This window comes from Corvus hawaiiensis, chromosome 26, assembly GCF_020740725.1.
Source record: "Corvus hawaiiensis isolate bCorHaw1 chromosome 26, bCorHaw1.pri.cur, whole genome shotgun sequence".
Taxonomy (NCBI): domain Eukaryota; kingdom Metazoa; phylum Chordata; class Aves; order Passeriformes; family Corvidae; genus Corvus; species Corvus hawaiiensis.
The window spans coordinates 23,990,698-24,010,593 of NC_063238.1; the positions used below are offsets into that span (position 1 = coordinate 23,990,698).

At 45.2% G+C, this 19,896-nt stretch overlaps 1 long non-coding RNA gene across 1 annotated transcript; it reads right to left on the bottom strand.

The window, feature by feature from the left end:
• Positions 1-150: 150 nt before the first annotated feature.
• LOC125317404 lies at positions 151-19,257 on the bottom strand. Its single transcript, XR_007200059.1, has 3 exons — positions 12,216-19,257; positions 3,153-3,226; positions 151-581 (listed from the first exon to the last, which is right to left on the bottom strand). It is a non-coding gene; the product is annotated as an uncharacterized LOC125317404 (long non-coding RNA).
• Between the last annotated feature and the right edge of the window lie 639 nt (positions 19,258-19,896).

Sequence of the window (19,896 nt, forward strand, 5' to 3'; positions counted from 1 at the left end):
TGCATTATAGGACATTGTAATTTCAAAGATGATCACACTTCCCCTTCTGGAGAGACCACAGGGAAGATACTGTTGAAATTAAATTATGGACATGTACAATGATGCCCAAGAGGACATTGCTGTGCTTTCTTTGCAATGTCATTTGTGACACCAGGACAGCCCATGACCCATCACATCCAGTAGAGTGATGGAAATCAGTGTCCAAAGACCAGGGTAGGAGGGGCTGTTGTTGTAGGGGAAATCCTGCATAACTGTATCCTTGCAGGTATTAGTAAGACCTAGCTTTTGAGTGAACTTGTCAAATTCAAGATTCCTGTGGCACGTGATTACACCAGCAACTGGAAAATGCTCCATTGTTTTGTAAGAGGAGACTTCTCAGGCTGCACCCGTACTTGGCAATTTAATTGTGTCAGCATAACTGGCTACAGCTGTAAGTGGACAATTTGTAGCATGCACAAAGTAGAGATTTGTTTTTCCAGAGCATCAGTTTTCCCAATTCCTTCCACATAAATGGGAATATTCCCATTGCTCTGGTCCAGCTGCCAGGCACACTTCTCTGAGCACTCAGCCCCTCTGCTGTGCTGAAACAAAGATGAAGTATAACTAGACACTTGTCTCCGTGAGATGAGCTCGTATTTAATATTCACGAACTTTCACATCTGCTGGAGCTATGAAGCTTCTACAATTAACAAAATTAACTCATGTAATAGATTGAAATAGCTTATACTCAATCCTTATTCTAATATGGATGGGTCTTCTATTGGTCTATAGTTATGTGAGAAAGGTATAGAGATGTCTGAAATTTCTCCTTAATAGTTCTATTTTTGTTTAGCTATCACTTGGAAAATATGCAGGTTTTAATTTGAAATGTTTTATCCTAGGTGTTGGATTTTGTATTATTTTTAAAAAGAAAATTGTTTAATTGGATTAATGAAAAGTGACTTTCATCTTTAAAAAAAGATAGAGAAAAGCACATGTTTTCTGGCTCTGGGAAGGTATTGGAAACCACAGGGTCTGGTATTGGTGGGAAGGACAAAGAAGAAAGGGAAAAAAGCCACCTTTCCATAAAAAATAAAAAATTGCTCACATGTACTTAATTTTGGAAAAAATTAAGGTCAATAACTTTTTTCCTACTCCTTGCTTGGTAGCTCTTCAACTTTCTGTCTGGAAGTTTAAGCTCCAGAAAAGTAGAAAATTGAATGAAGCTGCCTGAGGCAGCACAGCAGAATTTCATCCCGAGGAGGCAGCGGCTGGCAGTGCTGTCGGGTAGCAGAGCTGTGTAGGAGGACGCGCGGAGCAGCCTCTGATAAGAAGGCGCGGCCAGCGCCGCTTATCGCACACGTGCGTCGGGGGCGCGCAGCACGGCTCGCGTGTGCCCTCGCTCCTGAGAACAGCCCACGCTGGGCACTACTCAGCAATATGGTTCACATAGCTAAATCATTTTTCCAATACGGAGTCTTTCAGCTAGGAAGAGCATTTCCAGGTAATGGAAGTTTGCTATGCACAGTAAATTTGTGACATCTTTCTATGAGATTGTAGCTAAGAAACACAGAAAGCTGCCAAGAGAAGAGAGAAAAGATCCAGTGAGAGACTATTTCTCACCTTCCTGAAACCCTCCTCCATGAGATGGGAGCTGTACAAGGCAGCTCAGGCCTTTATTATTTAAGCCCATCTTGACACAGTGTGATAACTTCAATCTCCACTTTCTTCTAGCACATATTAAAACCCTTCTCCCCAGACGCTCAGCCAAATTAATGTCTATTTATCTCATTTTTCTGCTGCTGGAGGTCTTCAGGCTGTGTAGGAGGACACAGCCTGCACACAACTCCTACGCAGACTGCAAAGAATATTTACAAGCAGTCTCTCTCACACAGGTCGTAGCACATGCACAGCATTTGTTTCATTTAGTGTAGGAGGTTTCTATTTTTGTCTTAGTACCTCCCAATAGGCTTTGCTCTAGCTCACATTACATCGTTTTTTTTTATATGGTGGACAGTCTAGAATGATAACAGGGACGCAACAGTGCAAAATGGCTTCAGACTTTCCTTTCTATAGGAAAAAAGGGAACTGTCTGCTTTTTCTCCTAATTTTTCCATGCAAGCTTCAAGTAGCACCATAACTGGACAACTATTGGATCAGAATTGGACCATTCAGTTAGTACCCTGCCTCTTGCACTGACCAGGGCCATAGACCTCAGAGCTGACTGGGAACAACTTGTCCATCCATGTGATTTCTTGACACTCTGGAAAGCAGGTGGGGAGCTTTAAATACTAAGCCTGAGACTACATTTGCTAGGAAGGGTGTTTCAGTGCATAAAACATTAAATTTTGATTCAAGATACCCAAGATTTTTTATCTGAACCATGGATCATCAAGAAAACAGGCCATTCACTTTAGCTGTCTTTATTTTCCTGGTCACTGGGACATATTGGGATACCCTAGTGATGGTGTCCACATAGCTCCCAGGAAGCTACTAAGATGCCAAGAGGTAATGACCCCCTGCCAGGACTTGGTGTGATGGCAGGAGTACCCAGGGTGTGTCCTGGCTGTGTTTCCAGACTGCAGTTTCTTGGATTTATAGCTCAGTCACAATGGGCTTAGGTGACAGATTTGTCCACACTCCTGTGTTTGTATGTGCTTTGATTAGAACTCCCAGAGATTAGGTGGAAAATTATCTTTCTGTCTTCAGAGGAGTCTGGGCCTCTTCATAGAAACCTCTGTAGCTTGTCAGTGTGAAACAATGCTCCTCCCACAGGAGTTGTATGCAGACTCACTCATGTTTTACACAAGCCACTGAATCAGTGTCAAATGTGATCATTTATGGTCATTCCTCAGTCAGCCTGGACTCCTTGAGTGGATGAGTGACCTTGAGTTAGTGGATTTTAGGCTCTCTTGCCAATTCCCTGAACTGTCTCACAGACAAAGTTTATTGTGAGTATCTGTCTTACCCAATAGAAAGGCAAGAAAAGATGTTTAGCTAACTAACTACAAGATATTCTCTACTTCTTTTTTTGATGATGAATGAAGTAAAATATGACCTTAAAAGCATCAGTACATACTGCAGCTGTCATGTAAACACATCAGATATACATCTGCTCTTTCTTTGTTCTTTATTGATAATAGAAAAGTTGTAGAAGGAAGACTTGTGCATACCTTCCACTGTGTGGGCTCCTTTCCATCCCTTCAGCAGTGATCTTTTCCTATCAGGAAGTCTTTCAGTGATCTTCCTGTGAAGGAAAAAGACAGGTGAATGGATCTGGAGAAGCTGGGTGCTGCTCTTGACAGAAATTGAGGTCCTTGTGAACAGGTCATACCTGATACTCTGTGCTCCAGGGTGCAGAGGACAGTGGTGGTGTTTACAGGTAGGACTGTCCCAAGAGCTGTGGTTGCCATGCAGGGATGCTAATGTGTGATTTCTCCACTGAGATTTTGGGTTCAGTCACCCAAACTAAGTAAGGTGCTGTCTGTTCAGCTCTGTGATGCTCTCCAAGCAGAAGTCATTTTGGGCAGAGAATGTGGGTGGGAAGGCTGAAAATTCTTTCTTTTCCTTACACATGGTGCTACATGGGTCCCAGTGACCTCCAAACACAGTCTGCCTGTTCTGAACTTGTCCTGTGCCTCCACATAGCCCTGCCTTGGGATTTTGCAAGGTGGGAGACATGCAGCTCAAATCTACAGCAGGCTCCCAAAGGAAGCATGTCTGGGAACAGCAATCCACTGCTGGAGAAGTGCTACATAATCATACACTTTTGCATAGGCAAAGGAAAAGTGCTAACTAGCTACCTTCCTTGGTAAAATAAGCCCTACCTTAAAAAACCCCCATAAGGCTGCTTTTATTATACCTGACAACTCTGAGAGCTCATCTAGGGAAAAAGCCAAAGGCCACCAACTCCAACACCTTGGACTCACAGATGCTATGATAGGTGTAAAAATTCAATACTGTGTCTTGGTCCCAAGGTAGTCATTGCATTTTGAAGGAAACAGGATAAACACTATGAAGCAGGATAATCCCAAATGTGAGAGTGGTACGTTAGCCAGAGGCTTGGCATCCCAGAGGAATGGCTGGGGTAGGAGGAACGAAGACTAGGCAAAGAATTCTAAGCTGGTACTTCAAATATCTTTTAATTTTTACGCTAAAACTAAATACTAGGTCAAAGATGTCTTCATCTTTTGACAAATTATTGCCAAGGCTCAGGGTTTCAGGCAGGCTGTAGGCTGAGGTGGACAGTGGGCACTTTCACTGAAGCACTGTAGGGTTTGTCCCCAGGGTGCCACATGGGCACACAGCGGTCCTGATCCCTGGCAGCTTGAATCCAGCCCTCAGTTCATGACTGAGCAGCAGCGCAGAGTGCTGTGGAATGGCTGACAAAAGCACTGGCTGTGGAGAGGGCACCCATGAATGTGAAACTCAAACAACCTCTTGACCCACAATCCACCTATAGTTCAATCCACTCCACTCCATCAGATAGAAGCCGCTTGCAGCTATGCAAATAGTCCATCCTGCCTGTCTTGTTGGCCTTCCCTCTGCCCGACGTAATTAGTGTGGTGAGTAAATAGAACAATGAGGTCAAATACAGGGCTAGATTTTCCTTGAAATTGTTCCAGATATGGCCAGGACACCTGAAAATGTGGTATCCACAGAGCCTGCTCTGGGAGCACTAGCTGCAACATCTGTCCATCCAGAGGCGGGATGAACCAGAGTGGGGTGGCAAAGTTACCAGCCCCTGAAACTTTAGGCTGATGCTTAAAATAAGTAAAATGCCATCTGTATCCACTGATTTATGTAACAACCAGTATTTTCCTTGTTTGAGCTCTGAAGTTGTGCTCACGCATTCCTTTGCCTCAGATGCATTTCCAGGGCAAATTACAACAGTACCTGACATGGTAGGGGCTTTTTAACACGGCATCAGGCGCCAGGTGATATTTTTATAAGTATTAAGACAGTCTGCTAGGGAGGCAGGCAAGCCCAGTCAAGTTTTCACATACTCATTCTATGGTATGAAGCCAAACTGTGAAGTTTTCCAAGTATTTTAATGAACGTGTTTCAGACCTTTTTATTAACTTTTAATGCCTCTTTATTTTGGCAGTTCAGCGCTGTGCTAAAGGAAAGGCCAAGACACCCTTCAGTGCTGTTCCAGATAAATATGCCTTAACCACAAATTAACACTTATATCTTGTACTGCTTCTGAAGCTGAAGGCCCCACGATCTGTCTGAGAATTGCTGTTTGCGGTTCCAGGTCGTGATTGTGCTAAATGAAGCCCCAGCCAGCTGAGGATCTAGCAGAAAGCACTCCTTCCTCAATGCCTAGGCACAGCTGGCAACTTGAGAGAAATGTGGGAATGGCAGCCTTGTCTGTTGGGCTTTCTTGGAGGGATTTTGGAGGCAGACTCCACTTCTGGAGGACAGAGATGGGTGGCAGGGTGGGGAGGGAAAGGGGTTCATCGGAGGAGCAGCTCAGGATGTAAGGGACACCATGCAGGTCTGTCCTGCTCTGAGCCCTCTGCACATGCCATTGTAGCCCCAGTGGAGAGTGACGCTGGAGGTGCTGCATCCATGGCCTCTGCTTGCTTGGCTGGGTAAATCTCCTTTCTTTACTCTCACAGTTTACTTTTGATTAACAGTATGAGATGTATTCAGCATTCTTGAAGGCGGGAGATGCCCATAAAACACTGCTTTGCTTCTTTCAAAAATTTGTTTCCAGATCTCCTTTGGGGGTAAACTTCAAAATCGCGATTGACGTTTCTATTTCTCTATAAAAGAGCCCGTTCCAGTCCAGGCCTTAAATCACTCCCTTTTTATGTAGAAAGCAATAAGGATATAGCCTCTACCTCCCCAGAATGTCCTCGAGCCAGACCCTGAGACATTATTGCAACAAGTTCTTCCACCAGAGATAGGCCAGGCTGGACCTACATGCATCCTGTTAAGTCTTCCATTACTTTGCCAAATTTAGGAGATTTCCAGTTCTAAATAAAGTAGACACACATGAATGCAGCCAGAGTGCAAAGTAAGTGTTAATATTTTCTTTGCCCTTTTCATTTCATTACTCTTTAACAGCCTTATAAAAAGAATGCCTTCTCTGTACTCCTTCCTGTTTGCTGTTTTTGCTTTTTCAGAAGATCTAGGCTGATCTAAATATAGTGAAATATATCAGTGTCTCCCCCATGAAGTGTGTTCAGCTGTGACTCGAGTGTGGTTTTGCACCACTGCCTTCTAAATGTGCAAACACATTACCAGGCTTGCACAACTTCCCTGTGCATGTACCCATGAATGAAGTCAGCAATAGCAAACCACAGACCAGGCACAAAGACCTGGCTCTGTAGGTCATCCTGGCTCAGACTAAAATTGAATCCTTTGCGCCTTGCTACATTGGAGCAAAGCCCTCTGTGGAGTATGACCACCTTCAACCCCACTTCTAAAGATAAGTAGTGCTGTTGCATGGTACTGGCAGAGTAAGAGCTTAGATTCATTCTTGTGAAAAATAATGTTCATGTGTGAATTCTCTTTTTTTGTTGTTGCAATACTCACTTGCTTAAGCTGTTCCTTGATCCAAATTTCAGATCTCATCAGCTGGTGATTGCTAGAATCAGCAATTAGAGGCTGACAGAGAGCAATTCCTAAAGTGTTTGAACTTGTTGAGATCAGCTCCTGGTCAAGCCCAATACAGACACCTTTGGACACTTGTCATTGCTCTGGCAGATGGTACTGGAGCTGACCCCAGCTGACCACAGGGATATCCCACACCATATGGCATCATGTTCAGCATTTAAAACTGGGGATGAAGGAAGGAAGGAAGAGGGTGACATGTTCAGAGTGATGCCATTTGTCTTCCCAAGTCACCATTACATGTGATGGATCCCTGTTTTCCTGGGGGTGGCTGAACTCCTGCCTGCCCCTGGGGAGTGGTGAATGAATGCCTTGTTTTGCTTTGCTTGCACATGGGGCTTTTGCTTTACGTGTAGTTATTTCAATCCATGAGTTTCCCTGCTTTTACCCTTCCAAATCTCTCCCTTATCCCACAGAGGGGGTGTGAGTGAGTGGGTCTGTGGGGCTTAGTTGCTGGCTGGATGTAAAACAGGTCTCCAGACAGTGCATGTGGAACTGGCTGAGGCTTTTCGGCGTGGTGCTTGTAAGACCAATCAAGAACTCCTTGAAAGTGCTTTCAATCCTTCACTTTCTTGCTTGCTCTTGCCAGCTGTTTCTTTCCTCTGGTCTAAGAAACTTGGGAGTCTGCAGGACTTTATGCACAGCCACAAACCCAGAACAGGTCGGCAGACAGGCAGCTGCTGAGGACCAAGTCACTTCCTCTTGTACCTACAAACTGTAGGTTCTGCCACTATCCGTGCTCTCTCCTGTGTGCCAAACCCTGATGATTACCTGAAATCAGTCCTACAGGAGTGCAACAATCAGAATAAATGTGAATGTTGTATGTCATATTGTGCCTTGAATGACCTGTGGCTGTTGAACGTGTGGCTTTGCTTTTCCCAAATAGATTCAAGCTGTCTTTTGCATGAGGACTAGATCTCAGAGCAGCAAGCAGCCTTTTTGGCAGCACAGCCTCTGCAGGCAACAGACCCTTTTCTCCTATGTGTGAGATTATCAGCATGGTAGAAAAATCAATTTTCCTTATTTGTGTGTCACATCCCAGAATTTAGGTGACTGCAAAGGTGGGGTTCCCCTGCTTCTTGCACTTGCATGAATTAGATGTCCCTTTTCACTGATGCCTATGTATCCACTTTGCACAGGGGCCTAGCTGCAGCCAGTGAAAATGTGGAATATGCCCACATACTGCTATTGATAACCCATCTATTCCCAGTGTGTAGCTATGTGCTCGATTTATAACTCCCTAAATAAACCATGCTCTGGATTGCCCTTCCTTTGGGGTCACCAGTGGTGCTCCAGACCTGAGTACAGATGTACAGATGTGCCCCACAGAGAGAAGTGAAATTATTCTCCTAACTGCTGGTGTCAAAGCAGTATTGCTAGGGCTTTCAAAGCAGGCATATGAACACATCAGCTGGGCAATGTCAGGACCGGGGCCCCAACACAGACATGCAATAAGAGTTCACACTGTCTCGGGTCAAGCCAAAAGCACTCTTGCAGCTGGGGCCCGTGCAGGGCCTGGGGGTGGCCTGGGCAGGGGTCCAGTGGCATGGGCATGTCACCCAAATAGTCTTTGAAGAACAGTTTTCAAGTTGTTGGGGTTTTTTAGCACAAAAGGAAAAGCCAGCCCTATTTCCCTCAAGTGACATCTCTCCATTCTGGCCAAGGGTCACTGTCTTTGACAAATGTCCACTGGCCAAAACCACTGTAGTTCCATCATTGCTGTAGATACAGGTTTCTAAGAGAAACGGCTTATGCATTCGTGTCTGAGTGTGCATCTGTGGGCGTGTATGTCCGTGTGTCTGGCTGTTTATCTGCCTGTCATCCCCTGCTGAGCTGTGAAGCCACTGGCTGACTCAATTGGATGTCAGACATATAATTAACTACCTATTAGTTTCACAAAAATAAAGGAGTAGAGGGAGGAAAGAGAGAAAAAAAACCCCATCAAACTGTAGAAAAAGTGGCCACAAGAGCTTGCAATTTATCACTCACCAGAGGGTGTGCATGGGATAGTGGTTTTCAAAATGTTCCTGCTGCAAAAAAAGCCTCCAGTTGGCAATTACTGGTTCCTGGAAGCCAGATCAGCCATTAATAACAGAAAACCCCACAGGAACTCAGGTCTGCTATGTACATATGGGGATGCTTTTAAACAGCTTCTAACCTGACTGGGATTTGGTGGATTTTCACAGGCACAGGAAGACCTGTGTCCCATGCCAAGCTGTAGCGCCAGTGTCAGGACATCTCAAGAGAAAGGTGATAAAACCATCTGCACTTCCCAGGGTGAGCACTCCAGTGCCCGGCCCAAGGCTCCTCCTGCAAATGGCTAGCCCATTCCACCAATCCTGGCTAAGTCTCAGATGCAGGCTAGAGGTTGATACCCTGAGGACAATTTTGTCTTAAAATAGTTGAAGTTTGGCAGTCAGGAGCAGGGTGGGTGCCACTGGGGAGGATCAGATGCCCTGAGTGTTAGCCAGTGCTGCAGCAGGTGCTGGGAGCAGGAGCTTGTGGGGAGCTTGGCACTGTGAAGGGGCAGACCTCACTGGACACAGGGACAGGCATTGGATGGGAAGCTGGGATGCCTCTGTCACTACTTGTAAATAAAATAGGCCCGGGTCTGCTTTCTGAGTTGGGTATGGGTGGTTAAGCACAGCTCCTGTCGGTATGGTGAGGTTCTCTGCTGTCCCCTGCAGGGTCAGCTGCTCCAATCAGGGGCATGGTGGCCCAAATGCCAGGGCCACTGCTTACAGGGGGAGCTGGGAAAGGGGAGAGGTCTCCCTGGGAGTGGGAGGGAGTGGGTGCCATGCTGCAGCATGCAACCTCCTGCTCTGCACAATAAGCCTGAGGAAAATTGGCAAGTGGGATGGGGCAGGATTTGAAATGCATGTGAGCAGTGGAGGGAAGGGGGCTTAAGCAATTATTTGGGGCATGAAGCAATGCAAAAATATTTCCCAAGAAGCCCTAACTCATTAGGTGCTGCTGAGGTGCTTCCTAGGAAAGCAGGTGCCGTGGCTCTCAGCAAGGGCTGCCTGCTGCGCTGTGCAGGGCGAGGCAGCCGGCGTGCCCGGGCCACAGGCAGGCAGCAGCTGCCAGCCTTCTCCCAGAGATCACTGCAGCGTTACAGGAGCCTGCAGAGGTCTCACACTTTGCTACTAGGAGTGGTTTCAGTAGTGTGAAAACTATGTCTGAAGAGTTAAACTCCTGGCAGGCTTTGTCCATCTCTATATGCAAATACCAGTTGCTAATCTGACACAAAGCATGCCATGGTCCGTGGCCTATCAGGCTGTGTTCACAGGAGAAGGGGCAAGGATGAACCCCACAGCCGTTGGGTGGCTGACACTCATCCAGTTTCTTGTAGTGTTCTGCACTCACAGTCATCCTCCTCAACTCTGTCACAGTCCAGAGGTGAAAAAAGTAACATATTTTTATTGTTGGGAGGCCTGTGTTATTTGTCTGCAACTGCAAATGCCCTGTGCCCTTGCCAAGAGAAGCTTGCAAGCACACACCAGCCCTCCCAGGGTGCTGCTAACAACTGATGCATTATTTGAAAATCAGGTGTGGAAGAGGCTGGTGGGTGCAGGACACTCCAGTGCCCTGGACACATGGATGGGGACCAAAGGCCAGAACTGTGTTAGTGCTTTTCAAACTCAGTTAAACCTAGAAAGTCAGCATGCTCCAGACCATCCAAACCAGGTAGGAGTGTATGAAAGCAAGGGAAAAAGGACATTTGAAAGTCACACCAGAACTGAAGATTTGGAGATAAATGTCAGTGGCACTGGAGAAAGCAGTGACACTTGCAGCATATACCTAAAATACAGGCAAAGCTACGTGATAGAGCAAACACTGGGAATGAGGGGAAAAGAGCCTTCTCGAACAAAGGTAGAGGCAAATCTGGGTGAGCAAGCTGGAAAAATACTCTAGTTCTTTTAGATGATTTTTCACATGAGCATCATTCATGAGTTCGCACATTCAGCATGACTGAGGAATACTGCAGCTAAAGAGGAGGCACACAGTCATTTTTAATCAGATGCAGCTACTTGATGTATCATGTCTGATAACTGGCCACTGAATTATGACTGCAAGTTCAGACATGTAACTGCTCACCCCTCAACTTCTGGGAAAGAGTGACCTGAGACATAAAATCCATGAGGGAAGATGCAGAGTCAAACTCTGATTTAAATTTATGACTAGATGGCACCAGCACCACAAGAGCTGTAACCTTTGACACTGCTACTCAAGAGAAAACTAAAAGCAAGTCTGCTCAGCTTGCTGCAGGCTGAAGTTCCAGTCACTGGGATTTACAGATTTGCAGAGGCAGATCCTCTGGGTCTTCTCTTTTGACTGCAAGAAGTGGCCTCCCCATTAATGTGCTGGGGAATTCCACTTTCACACCAAACACTCCTTGTGGCATCTTCAGGAGAGCTCAGCTGGGCTGGGAGCTGCTCAGATGGAAATATGACACTGACAGGCACCACTTTCAAGGGTGAGGATGATGTGGGCAGAGTTATCCATGAACAGAGAATAAAATTGTAGAAGTTGTGGGAAAGAGCTGAGAGTTGCTTTTCATAATGTCTCATGAGGTGGATTTCATGACTTGTACTGCTCCATGGAGGTTAAGAACCCAGCTGCAGACTGCATCCAGTTGCCTCTGGTTCGAGCTCAGCCAGGGGAGAGGGTGGCTGGAGCATCATATCCTTGTCACTCCTATCTCTTGGAGTTTGAGAGCGTGACAGAGTGAGAGTGCTACTGGGTGCTGCTGGAAGCTTGGATGCAGTCTCTTTCCATGACAGTGGGAGAAGTCTGTGATAAGTGCATTTTCACTGTTGACAGCAGCTCAAATCAAATTTCACCACCCTTTTACCTTGAGCAATTTAGTCATCCTAAAGTGCTAACACAACCTGCTGCCAGCAGCCAGCTCCTCCTCCCTTTCCCAGTGGGGAGAAAAATATTACAGCCATTGGTTCTTACATTCCCCTAAAAATGCTCATTTCTCCACCATGGCTAGATCTATTCAAAGATGCATTTTCATCAATGTAGCACTACAGCAGCAAGGGAACAGGGATGGATGGGGCTGGACCAAAGGGCTCCAAAAGAGACTTGGGGAGAGCATGATGGGGCTGGGGCCCAGGCCCAGGCAGGGCTGAAACACCAGCCTGGCTGGCCGACAGAGCTCACAGCAGCTTGGCCCCTTCTTCCAGCACCTCTGCCAGGGACACAGGGTGGGAAGCTGCAGTATTGGAGACAGGAGACTGCTGTGTCTGCAGCTCATGGAGGTTGTACCTGATGTAAGAGATCCCTGGGGCAGCACCAGTTGAGCAATGAGACAGAGAGCCCTCTGTGACCACAGGTATGTCAGAGTAACTACAGGAGGTGGTTTTGCATCATCTGTAGGTATGGCCCAACTTATTTAGCAGGCTTCAAAATACTTGGTCTCTGCACTGCAAGTAATAAAAGTGACTAGTATCCATTTCTTTCACAGGGTGAGCTTAAACGAGGCTGGCAAGGGATTTTACAGGTGTCAAATTGTTTCTGTGCATTCATACATAAATGTCAGGTATAACAATAATTGTTTGAGTTGTTTTTTTTTATTTTTACACAGTCATAAATTTGTAACTTACTGCACAACAGTCTTTTCTTCCAGGTCATCTCACAGTGCTGCCTATGCTCCTGGAGAGAGAGAAAGAAGGCTTTAAAATATTTAGTTCCAAATTATTTGCAAAACCTGCCTGAAAATACATGACATTTCACTAAGGACTTTTGAATCACTAGAATATGAAGTAAAATCTAATGGGACATTTCTCACACTGAAATAAAAACATTCTTTAAAAACTGTTCTTTGCAACCCCTGCCTTGGCATAGCCACTGGGGCTTGTTGACTAACAGAAAAGGAGGCTTAAAAGGGCTTGGAGGACAAGGCTCTGTAAAGAAACACACTCAGATTTTCCTTCTGAAAGTGTCTATCATCTGCTGCATGGGCTAACCTGTGCAAAAACCCCTGTCCTCCCCTGAAGTTGGACATCCAGGGCAAGTGGTCTCCTTCAAGTGTGATGAGATATTCCAAGACCAGATTAAACTGCTTCCCAAACCCGAAGTGCTGCATAGGACCCCAAATATATCTCCTACCTGTGAAAGCTGCCCATAACACCCCGTGCTATTTTCAGAGATAATTGCACAGAGAGAGGGAGATTTTATTTAAATGGCTGCCATAACTTCTTTTAGCCATTGAAGGAAACAGGCTGGGACATGTCAGTTGTCTGCTCAGGCTTTGTTGGAGGCTTTCATCCTGCACTGCTCAAATAAGAAAAACTATGAGATCACTGGTTGCTAAACACTTGACGTGATTTCCCAAGATTTGCCTCTATGGTAAGTGCTCTGGTAATTTGGGTGGTGTTGACAGAAGCCCTGAATATTACCCAAAGCACTTGGTGATTATTTTTTTCTGCTGCCTCCAACAGCAACCCCCCTTCCAGACAGAAACACTGTTCTGCTGCTAATCTTGCACTAAAAAATCCACCTTTGTGTTCCAAATGCCTTCCTGGAGACCAAGATGCTCCTTTGCTCATCTCCCAGGATTAAGGATGGAATGGGGATGGGACAGAGACAGATTTCTTGGGCTACCTCCACCTGTACATCTTTTTAGGTTAGTATTTTGAGCTTAACATTTGAAACATAATTTCAGGTTGCATTGTAATATCACATTCCAAGTGTGGAGTGGTGAGATCTTTTAAAAATGCATATATAATTTATTTTTCGTTTGTGACAAGGACAAAGGGAGTCTTTTCATTAAAAAAATCTGTATGGCTGAGGCCCTGCAGCATCTGGTATTTGCATTCCAAGACAGAACTGTATTAAATTTTCCTACATGCCTTTTTGTGCAGTAAATGATCATGTAAATCAGTAAATGTCTTCTATACATTCAAAAGCTGAAGCAAAAGGAGGAAAACGATGCTACCTGTTGTTTCACGAAAACCACCAAGTCTCCTAATGGGAGGAAGCATTTCTCCTGTGGCATCCATTCAGCAGCATGGGCCTTAACCAAGAGCAATCTCCCCACCATTCTCAGAGGCAGGACTCCAAATCTTGCTGATAAATACTGAAAGACTCCCAAGGACTTCTGCACTTGTTGATTAAGAAGCATCATGACAGCCACTAGAGAAGCCATAGCAAATAAGGCTTGGAAGACCCTGGAGAGGTGATAGGAAGGAAAAGCAAAACATACGCTGGCAGTTCTTAGAACTAGAAATATTTCTGAGTTTGCCTTTCCATTTGGATGGTCTGGAAGGTACAGGCATTAATCTGTGATATTTGTTATCCAGATTTAAACTCTTACACGGTGTCATGTACACTGCTTATAGAAGGAAAGCATTATTATTATTTTTAACAACGATATAATAAAAATTATTAGTTACCAATTACTTATAAAATATTGGACTGAATATTACTTCTGAGCAATGCACAGGTTGTGTTTGGCTGTGTTCTTTGTGTAAGCCTTGCAGTGGGGCGAGGAGGGAAGAAGCGAGTGTGATCACGTGCTAATTGCAAATGCTTTCCCTTTTTTCTTACAAAGAAAGAAACATCAACTGCAGTCCAAGCAGCACAGATATTATAATAGCCTACACCAATCTGAAAATAAGATGGGTCTCATGACCTTCCCCTAGACAACACAGGATGCCAATAAGCACATATGCTTTTGAAGGAAAACCCTGGGACCTGCCACCTTAAAAGAAAGCTCAGGCTGAGGTCACGCTGAAGCATTCTGGAGTGCACCCATCCTGGGATTTTGTTTAAATTAAGCCATTGAGGAAACTGGCAAAAGCAGCCACAGGCGGTGGAGTTGCGTAAGAACCTATTTGTGTGTTTGCTTGGGTGTGAGGATTTGTGTTTGCTCTTTATTTCACAGAACTGAAAAGATTTAATAAATTATGTATCACTTAAGGAACAAATCCTTTACAATCTAAATTCTTCCGATATAAAACATTCATTGGAAAGGCACTACCTCTTCATCTTTCCCCAGTCTGAAGGAGAGACTATATACTACAGTGAACTGTCCAAGAGATGTTTATTCTTTGTCCTTCATAACTTCTCTTATCTCTGGCAGAGAAAGAATCCCCTGAGCTGTGATGGCTGCAGTTTATTTTCCACAAAGGCTTGCCATCACTAGCTGGGCTGTAGTCAGACAGCACACTGTTTGCTTTGTCCCAACCAGCCTTGGGTAAGACAAGTTCCTTGTGTCAGAACTCAATTGTTAAGTACTGATTGCTTTTCTGTTTCTTTTTTTTTCCTCCTCTACTAGTAGTACATAATTAGGCCTATATGAGATCTCATTCTAGTTAAAGCTGCAGAAAACAGAGTATGATGCTCTTCAAATGTCCTGGAAGATGAGAGACAACTCAAAAGTTAGGAAATGCCAAAATGGAAGTTGCTCAAGCAAGCGGTCTAGAAGGGCTCACCTTTCCCACCGAGTCCTGGCTCTGGATGGTTCTGTCAGTGTCTCCCAACCAAACTGCATCCCTGAGCCCCTTGGGCCCTTGTTCTCACTGCTCATCCTGTGGGATCTCTTCTAGTAACTCACTTCTCACCTGGTTAGATGCCACCCTTTCTTTACCACCTGGAATATGTCCAAGTCTGTTTGTACCCTATTGTCCTTGTGACAACACTGCCCTTTAATTTAAATCGTGTTTGTTTCCTGGTAGTTACTTCCTTGATTAGTATTAGTACCTCCTTGCAGTCTTTGTTTTCTGTGCTGAATGAGTCTGGGACACCATCCTAGGGCAAAATGAGGCAGGTCATGCCCTGGGGTCTCACCACTCCCTTGCACAGTGGCCTCAGCACTGCTGTTGCTGGCTGGAGATGCCATCCTGCAGCGGTACAACAGTGGTTTGCCCGTTGTCGTGCTGCTGTCAAGGAAAGCTTCCTGGCCTTTTGCTCTGACTGACAACCTCCCACGTCTTGCAGCAATACAGCACTAAGACATCCACTTACTGTTAATCCAGCTCTCCAATTTCTGGTTGTCCTACCCACAGTGTCTGGTTCTACAGCCTCTCAGGGACATGGTAGAGATCCCATCACTAGCAGTTTTCAATATGTGACTGGATGGGGTGCTAGATAAGCTCATCTAGGCTCCCTTCTGTGTGAAAGGTTTGACCAGGTGATCTTTCAAGGTTCCTTCCAATCTGGGCTGTTCTAGAATTCTGTGATTCTACCATTAAAAACAGCAGCCATCTGTGGTCCAGTTTGCATCTGAGAAGTGACTTTTCTGCAGTGATGAAGCTCCTGGTAGCGTAATTAGTGTCAGTAATGTTGAGATCTCTGGGTAATCCAGTACCAGGGGAAGGCAGAAAACATGGTGGCCAAAGCAGGAGGCCACTCACAGTCATTGGTCTTGTCCAGACCGGGTGCCCACCACAAAACTCAGCCATCAGTAGCCCTTGTTCCTCACAGACCAACCCCACCACTTTTCCTTCTACCTCTGTTCCCAGTTCTCTCCTATTCAAACAGTCCTAGTCCTTCCCATGCCCACAGGTCTGTCTTCAGTCAGCCCTGCTGTTACTGCTGTGCCCTGTGGTCCCCACCTCTTGCTCATCCAACCAGTCCAGTGCTTCCCATGCTCTGGTTCCCATTTGCAGCCTATCTGCTCACACTCTCAGCTCTCAGCCCCCTTCTTCTCCCCTTGTGCTCCTTGTTGTGATCCACCCCTCTGTCCCAACTCCAGAAAGCCTTGCTGGGCAGTTTATCTTCACAGGGGTGCCCTCCAGGGTAGCCATCCCAGCAGGAGAGCTCTGGAGAGGCAGAGGTGTCTGCTCTTAGGCCACACATAGCCTGGCATGTGCTCAGTGCGGATGGAAGCCCAGATGTATTCAGCTGCTGACATTGGCAACTACCGCTGAACAAATGTGAATTTCAAAGGGATTTTCAGAAGCAGACTCCTGAAGCAGTACTTTTTTTCTGTCAGCCTCTCCTGATGCCATGCTAACTTTCACTATCTTTCTCTGAAGCATGGGAATGGCAGAACTGTTCATATGTATGAAAACAACAAAACTGCACAAAATAGTGTATTTTTCTTTATTCTTACTGCGACTTGCAGCAGAACCATTTGGCTAAAATTTCCTCATATTAGGTTATCAGCCTCAAGCTGGCAACTCTTTCAGAAAAATTCCTCCCAAATAGGTCAAGTCTGGAGACGGGGAGCTGAACCCAAGCTCTCATAATGCCGTGTTTCTGAATCCTTACCCTGGTAATAGCAGGTGACATGTCTCAGACCTATGGTTGTGTAAAATAATCCACAGAACTACCTGCTCTTTTCACCTGCCCAGAAAAGCTCATGAAGAGTTGCTGGGTGTAGTAATCTGTTTGCAGCATGCTGGGAAGATGGAGCAGCCTGTAGGTGTCCAGCAAAGCTCCATTCAGCTATTACACACTGGGCAGAACCAGAAGGTTGACTAGAAACAGCAATGGCCACTGTGGGTTCAGTTAGGAATCATGGGAGAGACCTTTCTGTATTTGGTGACTTGATGCTATGGTGACCAAAACTCCACAAACACTTCACAAAGAATAAGGCCAAGTGTTTTCCGCTCCTCCTTAGGCAGTGATGCTGCCTGGGAATAACCTGTGGTGGTGAATTCCTTTGAGCTGATCCTTTTCCTACATTGCTCTGCTGGAATATCCTATGCTGGGGTGAAAGACTACTTCAGATGCCATTTATGACCCACTTTATCTAGTGGACTCTTTACTGGTAGTTACCAGTTAACAAGAGAGTCCTTGTTATACTCTTCAGAGTCCCCTTGTTCAGCCTAAGTACTGCTAACCTTTTGTACAGAACCCAAACAGCAAGTGGAGTCATCCTGCCTCTTAACACGCAACGAGTCACTCATTGTAAGCTTTACCTGGTGATGGTTGGAGGCCCCTTCAAAGCAGTGTGTGCTTCCAAAAGGTATGTTTAATCACCATGACTGCACTGCTGCAGTGGGAAGGCTGCTTCCCTAACCATGCTCTCCAGGTGTTCATCCCTCCAGGTGTTCTTTTAGAAAAGCATTTTGTACAATAGCTACTCTTCCATTCTTTCCAAGTTCTTCATATCCCATTTGTTTCTGAGTCACCTTTAATTAATGCCACTCTTTAAATGCTCCCAACTGTTCTGGCTAAAGTGCTGATATAGCAGAAAGCAGCACCAAACTGAAAGGCTGAATTGCTTGTGTTCACAGAAAGCATTTATGAAAGTGAAAGGTGAGGCAAAACATTTTCACCAGGTTGGCACTGGTACTACTGCACCTTATTTCTCTTCTACCTGAATAAGTCTGGTCTCCCTGTGAGCATAAAATTTCCCATTCCTAAGGACCAGAAGAGCACATCACTCAGCACTAATCATGGCTCAGGTTCTCTGTGCAGCTCCTCTTGTCATTAACAAGGGATGCTGCCAGGACTTCCAATCTTGCCGAAGTCAGAGGAACTCTTTCTACTCACTTCAAGTGATGGGGTAATCAAGAACACACAAGGATACAAAACCTAGAGGTGGGGAGAAAGTTGCAGGAGGGAGGAGAGTTCTTTGCTTAACTCCAAAGGCATTTGTGCTTATGCACCACAACTGTGCAGCACAATCATGACCATAAAGTCTGATGGAAGCATTGCTTGGCATGCTCTGGTTGCTCCCATGCTCAGCAGGGCTGAAGCAACATCAGGAATTCAAGAAATCACTGCTGCATCACCAGGTAGTGTAGGTCATCCCAGGTCTGGAACACTGCATGCAGTTCCCTCCCAAAGGGCAGGCGATCAGAAATGTTACAAGGTCAAAATGACCACAGCTGGATGACACACCAAAACATGCAGGACTCTGCAGGCTGGATAGGCCAGCAGGAAATGGGAGACAAAGAGCGAGCCAGAATATTTTGCGTGCTATTTCCCACAGTACCATGGATGCCAAATGCCACGGTCAAAAATGCGGCCTATAACAGACAAAAAGATTATTGGAAGTACCTCATAGCTTGTGGAGCTCACGGTTGTATAACATGGAGATAAAAACTACACAGGGGTTCAAACAGCAGTCAGAACAATCCACGAAACAAATTGTTGACTTAGAGATGTGAAATGCAGAGATGTGAAATGCAGAGATGCAGATCCAAGCTCCAGCTGAGGAAGTCGGAGACTCAGAATGGAGGATGCTTGGAAGGGAAAGAATGCTGTTCACTTCTTCCCAAAGGGCAGGGGCTCTCAGAGGTGTGCAGTGCAAGTGTATGAGCTTCTGGTCCAACCCAGGATAGATAATTGCAGCTTCTCATGCAGTGGCTGTGGATAGGGGGACAGGGCTTGTCATGTATTTCTCAGCACTTTCTGAGAAAGGGTTGTGTTTTGCTTTGGTTTGATCCACAGTGCAGAGATGTCTCTGTGCTCCTGCAGTGCTTTCTTGTGGCTCCTGCGGAGTTCGTGAAAATAAATACAAACCTTGCTATTGTGTCAGCCAGTAGTCAGGCTTAATGACCATTTACTGGCCCATACACTGTTGGGCAAAGAGACTCCCTCTTAATGAAGGTCCTACTAAATAACAGTGTACAAATAATGCATAATTACTCAAAATGATGCTGGCTCCTTTAAGATCAAGGAAAATGGTCTCAAATTATACTTGGATTTCTTCTTCCTCAAATGACATCAACTGGTACCCCAAGAACAAAGTCCTTTCAGCCAGAGAAGCTGTTTATAAGTAAAAAAATACATGTTTTTTATTAAAAACAGAATACTTTGAAATCACAGTAAAATAAAATTCAAAGGAATTATTGTATTATATATATCTGTAATAGCAACATGTTTATAACTAGCAGTACTTGTAATCTGCATTTTTTGTGGTTAGTAACATGGGACTCACTACTCCAACTCTGCAGGTGAAAATACAGAGACCAGGAAAGAGAATGTGGATGTGACTTCTGCAAAGTCACATAATAGCTCAGTTGTCAAATATGAAACACCAAAGTGGGAATACACAAACATAGAAGCCTGTTCACAAATGGGAATAAAATATGAAAAGAATGAGCAAAGCTTTCTGTTCCTAAAAGAGCTAAAAGAGGAGGGTCACCTGCAGTGGTTAAAAAAAAAAAACAACAAACCAAACCAGACATCTTAAAACCACCTGCAAAGTCCCTGACTGTCTACATAATTCATACCAGCTTCCCTCAAGGGAGGAGCTGATGCAGGAATCTTCCCTGACTGCTGCAGGAGATGGAAATGGGGCCATTTGCCACAGATAAAGTGGTTTTATTCAATAAACCGATAAGGCTTGGATTCTCGATAATGGCAGAGCTGAGGTAACTGCAC